Below are 6,356 nucleotides of genomic sequence, written 5' to 3'. Positions count from 1 at the left end.
AAAAAAAATCAATAAAAGTTAAAAAAAAAAAAAAAAAAAAAAAAACGGTCCGTCCGTCTCAAACCTTTTCTCAGATTGCTGTGGGGAAAAAAAAAAAACTCACTCCGGGATGTATTGTTTACGACTCCACCTGAAAGGGTTTTCTGGGCGCTGAGGGAGAACGCCAGTCGTCTGTAGCCTACTACGGTCGCGCGGACGGCGCCGATCGCCGAGAGGGAAACTAATTTGCGAACGACAGCGACGGGGAAAACTGGCTTTGATAGCGAACGCCGTGATCTCGCGGAACATCACAAAAGCCCCAATTTCGGTTTCCTGTGAAATACGCGTAGCCGTTCTGGCGATGGCCGAAACAGAAGGGAGCGACGCTGAGGACCAAGGTGAAAACATCGGCCCGATCGAACGGAATGCACCAGTATTCCAGATTCCGAACCAGGGGGCCACATTTCAGGCGCACACGAGAGCGTCGCGACAGCTGGAATAAGTAGAACGCGGTTTACCGCTGTTGGGATGTACGCAACACGTTCTACGAGGCGGAAGAAATACGTTTTGAAAAGCACGAGCTTGTAATTAACGTATGTGCTTTGTTTGTGCCAAACGTTTAGTCGTTTTCACTGGGTTGCCAGACCGATTCCAAAATTTCGAGCCAGCGAAACGTAGTTTTTCCAATAATAATAAACAAAAAAAAAAAAAAAATCAAAAACATGACATTATACAGCCACGATAAAAAAAGAAGGCGTATAATAAAATAACACTCATTCTGGGAAAATGCCAAACTACCAGCTGGCTTTTTATGAAAGAAAAGTGTCACAAAAGGGAAACGCTAATGTGCCCGGCTATAAATAATAGCGCTCCGGTGGTGTCCAACTCGAGCCCTGGAGGGCCGCTGCGCTTATTTGTGGTTTCCCTTCAATCGGCCGCTAATTACGGCCTTGAGAACAAAGCGTGTGGATTCTTCAGCCAATCGACGGCTTAAATGAATAAGCGGTGCCGGAAAACATCAAAAGCCAGCCCCGCGGGACGAATTCCAGCACCGGAGTTTCTATTCAATACCGAGTCCATCTTCCGATTTCAAATTCGAAATGGGTGTTCATGTGAGAGTGCCACGTTGTCAGAGGAAAAAAAAGGCAAAAGGGGAGCCAAAATGGCAGCTGTCTGTTGTTTCCCGGGGGGGGGTCAGTGCCAAACCCTCCAGTCTGGCTCAGAAAAGCTCGCGCCGTGCCTACAGTATGCGGGAGCCGCGCGGTGGCCTCGGCAAGCTCAGGACCACGCGGACTGCGAAGCGTGAGGATGACACCGGGAATGAGACGGACAGAAACGTCAGCCAATGAAAAGCAGGCACCGGTAATAAAGCGGCCAATGGAAACACTGCAGGTTCTCTGTGGTCCTGTTTAATTGCAGCGCCTATCCTATCGTGTACATGTTGTCTAGCTAGTCAAGATGACAAGATGTTAAACTGGGTGGATCAGTGCCTGGCTAGAGTAGTAACGCTTCATGAGCCACACAAAAACAGAGCAGCAATATTTAATTCACCGAGCCAATCAAATCGCTCCGTGTCAATTTGACTGGTTCAGATGTTGGTCATTGAAATGTATTATTTTTTTTAATTGAGCCTTTATTTGAGCAGGTCCTATTGAAACTGAGCTCTCTTTCTTTTTCAGGGGAGACTTGTAAACAGACTTGCAAACATCGCAAGGTGCAATATTAAACTACCTGTCCAGGGTGTGTTCCTGCCTCTCACCCAAAGCAGGCTGGGGTAGGCTCCAGCCACCCCCCGCCCCCCCCCCCCCCCCCCCCCCCCCCGCCCCCCCCCCCCCCCCCGCGACCCTGACCAGGCATGAACAGGCACAGATAATGGATGGATGGATGAATATTAAAACTGCGCGAATAAACATTAAGTCATGGCGCATAGTTCAGTTAATTCGGTTCAGTTCAATTCTGTTTGTAGGCTGCAGCGGTTTTTTTTTTTACAAGTGGCATTGTCACTAAGCAGCTGTGCAGCGATCTGGGCCTGAGCCCCCCCCCCCCAGGAGCAGGCCTGGGGCAGCAGCGGCAGGGGGGAAAACTCCCCGGCTGGTTACAGGAAGGAGCCTGGAGCAGAACCTGACTCAGAGGGGGGAGGGGGGGAGAGCCCATCTGCCACAGGCTGGCAACCCGAAAAAAAAAGGCCAGTTACAAAATCCACGCGCAACGAACAGGAGAAGTGACGGGGCGTGACTGTCGACGAGAACGTGCGAACTGGAGAAAAAAGGATGACTCTGGTCATGACGGCATCATGAGCTGAAAGGAAGGCCGGGGGGGTGGTGCAGTGGGTAAGGAACTGGGTTTGTAACCAAAAGGTCGCAGGTTAGATTCCCGGGTAAGGACACTGCCGTTGTACCCTTGAGCAAGGTACTTAACCTGTTCAGGTTCGTTGTTTCAAAAACAAAAAAAAAGTAGTTATCTAACCAGATTGCAAAACGTATGTATGATTTTTAGTAGGGTTATTGTTAACAGTTGAAATTGGGTTCAGAATTATGAAGTTGGGACCATGACCCTGAAGAATACAAGATATTAAGTGATGGCTCCTCACACAAGCTTTTCAAGGTTGTGGGCTTGTGAGGCCCACTCACAAGACAAAGACGTAGGAAGCAAGGGAAGGAGGCGGGGGATAGAGGGATCAAGAAAACCCGTTTAAGGCAATTTGAGCGTCCTCGCTCATTCAAGCATCGGTTTGAAGCCGCGTCGATTACAGACGTGGCAGATGGGGAGAGGTGGATCTACGGGACGATCGTTATATATATATATTACATTATACGCTTTCCGAAGAAATACTTCTGCAAAGGATGCACTCGCGTTTCCTCGCTCAGGAATTCTTCAGAAGCCTCCGAGCTCCTCGGTCTTTAAAGGAGTATTTACCCGGTTGGCATGTCATCAAATGATGACGCACCTCGACAGAATTCCGCATCAGTCTCGGGCCTTGGAGACAAAGGACCAATGAAATAAGCGATAGGAATGCATCCACGTGCGACAATGCGCAAAAACGCGCGATTCCAGACGTCAATATCACATTTTTTTGTTGAGCCGTTTGACCTTCCATACTGGGGAAGGAGGGAAGGAAGGGAAGCAAGGAGGTAAAATTAAAAAAAATTAAAAAATAAGCGGCTAAAACGCTTAAACGTACCCTTAGACTTGTCTGTCAAAGTACGCAATGGCAATGTTTTACCACAAGAGGGCATTGTTAAGTCAAAGTGTCAAGGCTCCACCAGCTGTGATTCCTCTCAGTAATTAGCATCTTTTTGGTGAGTTGTAAAGGCATAAAAACAAATCTACAGGCGGTGAATCCATCTTATGTGCAGCACTTGCTGCGCTAGAGATCTGTCTGCGGAATAAAAACGCGCGGAAAAGCTAATGAGCTGGAACGCAAATGGTGCTCTTCCCTGCTCCCAGCTGCGATGATTGAGATGCTGGTCAATAAAAAACACTCAAGTGCGCGATGGTGCTTTGGGGAGAACTTTATCAGTTCTATGGTAAACTGTATTCCTATGAACCGAAATCCTCTGTTTTAATAACATTTCAACATTTATCTTTCTTGACAAAAAAAGGAGTAAGAAGACAGCACCAGTAAACACTTTTGTAAGGCACGTCTAGGATGCATAAGCTCTAAATAGAATAAATACAAAAAAATAATAATATTTGCAACATTTAAGAAAAAAAAAATGCCTGTAGGCTGCAGCAGTCTGTTTTCAGCAGTACGTGCTGTTCAATGAGCCGCTCTCTTGTGTGAGATTGTTGTTTGTATTTCTTAAATTGTCTCCTCGAATGTTGTTTTTTTTATATCTGAGGCTCGTATTTGGCTCAAGTATGTGATTCTTGCAGGGAAACTGTATCTATAAGGAAACCGGGCTTTTATATTTTTATTTTGTGCTCGACAATAAATCCCCCAGGATGCTACAGCAGTATATTGATGCTTTTTTATTGGTAGCTGTGGTAGCATCAGGTAGGAAATGAGGACAACCGCCTAGGCTGGATATAGAAGTTATTAGTTCATTACCATGGAGCTCCAAAGGATCATGGGATATAGAACCTACTGTATCATCCCCCGCAGCCTGAAACTCTCTTTACAGTCTCTGTGAGCATATGCGCTCATTAGCGCTGTACATCATATTAGTGCGGAATGACAGCAAAAATGAGAAAATTAAAGTAGCCTTTTTTCATTAAATGCTGCTGAGAGTGTCTTGCGGACCAAAGGCACCGGCGGTAATAACATTTGTCACATTTAGCTGGTCGAAGTCAATGCGTTTGTTATTGTAGCGTTCACACATTATGGATGCTACGTGGATTGCATCTTTTAATGGGGCTTCAAAAACTGCTGTGACATTGGCAGAACTGCAACTGCTTTTCTTTTGTTGGTATTATTAGTTACTTTTTTAAGTGTTTATTTTCTGTCATAGGTGCCCTAGATTGCCGTCTCCAGTCAACGCGGTTACCGGGCCTTTCGTGAGACAAGTTCTATAGCCGTCCCGTTCGCGAGCAACGGTGTGGGTGGGAGCGTCCGATTTATGATGGTTTAAGGTCCTCTCCAAACCTTTCATTCCCTCATTCCCTCTGGCCTTGGAGTGATTGCTTGGCGGTGTAATGGCACCTGATGAAATGAAAGCCCTTGTATGGAGGGCTCAAGGGCTTAAGAGGCAACTCTGCAGCGCTGCCTGACAGCGATCTCTTCTTACCTACGTCTTCGGAGAGGCAGCGCCTGGGAGCTCCTTTCCGAATCCCCGCGGCTCTTACCCAATGACATTTAGCGGCGTGGTTTCGGGGGCACGCGGGAAGCGACCGCGGTTTTTGTGAGCGAAACTGTATCGGAAAAACACAAAAACCTACTCCGGCATCGGCCCTTTTCGGATGTGACTGGACACTTATGTGATAAGAGAATGCTCAAAATTATGCAGATTTTCTGGAAAAAAATCTGTTGAAAAGTGGTTTGACTGATTATTTATTGATGTATGTATGTTTAATTTACAAGCAGAAAAGCGTGCTATATTATTGTACAACCCAAGGATAATTGAAATTGAATATTTTATTTTGTTTATAACCAGGTTAGTCAAGCATGTATGTACTTAATTGGTTGTCTTAAGAAAGTCCCCACTGATGCAAAACATTATAAAACTAAAATGAGTTTGTCTTATGTTTATTCATATTTCTTTTCACAATCCACTGCATGAAGCCATTATAAATGTAATAGTTATGTATGCATCACTCTTAGTCTATGCGTCTGAAAGCCTTTTTATGCAAAGTGGTTGGAGCAAGGCAGTTGGCTCGACCCCAGAGTAATGCCAGGCACAGCAGGCTAATCCTGTCAGTATCAGCTTGAGTGTTCGGCTGATTTGGTCTTACTTAGTTATTTAGTCACTCTGCTTCAGCGCCCCAACCACTGGAGCACCAAGCCCCCAGCCAGACGGCCCCAGTTCACAGTTTGTCTCCCCCTGTGGGTCAGCTTGGGCCCTGCACTCCTTCCCAACGGCTCCTCTGTCTGGATACTCCCCTCCAAGTCCCCCATCGTCGCCCCTTTGTGGTGGAATCACCTATCTACAGTGAATGACTCCTAACCTTCATCACCCCCAAAGCTTGATCTCCTCCAATTCCAATTCACCCACAATATCATTCAATTCTGTCCTGCCCTAGTCTGCAGTAAGATTGGGGTACATGTGAATGCTGCAGCTTTAGCTGTGAGGGGTATATTTTAATGATATACTTAGAGTTATTTTTTTCTGAAGGACTACGCTTTTACTGATTCAAATACCAGGAGAGTTGCTCCACACTCAGGTTCCCACTGAATGGAAGTGCGATGGGCATTCAGGCTGACCTGAACAATGACAGAAGGACACATGTAATTACCGGTAATGCAGAAGATCAGTTCATTCTGATTACCCACAATGCATTTTCTGTCACTTAATCGTGCATCTGTCTGGATGCTATTTTATGTACACGCCAATAAGTCAAATTACACTGTAGAACAGGTATGTTGCAGTTCAATGTTTAAGCAAATGTAGACATTGTTTAAAGAAAGTATGGTCATTCACCATTTTGTTTATATAAAACAAATGCTTTACTCCAAAGTTAACATCTTTAAATATTATTTTAAGATGCAGATTTAAGAGTAAATCAGTTGATTTAAAAATAGTGAAGTACAGAACATCCATATTTTTTTTAAAAATGTGCCTCGAAATATCTAGAAAAATATACCTGTTATTGCATTTCACACGTTTCTTTCCAGGTATGGGAAAGAAAATTACATGCCAAACAACCATCACAACAGAAATCGATTGATAATTCCCAACAAACACTATTTCTTAAAGAATTCAGTAAGCCCACGGAGACAC

This window comes from Anguilla anguilla, chromosome 19 (genome assembly GCF_013347855.1).
Source record: "Anguilla anguilla isolate fAngAng1 chromosome 19, fAngAng1.pri, whole genome shotgun sequence".
NCBI classification, from domain to species: domain Eukaryota; kingdom Metazoa; phylum Chordata; class Actinopteri; order Anguilliformes; family Anguillidae; genus Anguilla; species Anguilla anguilla.
This window is presented reverse-complemented; position numbering follows the sequence as displayed.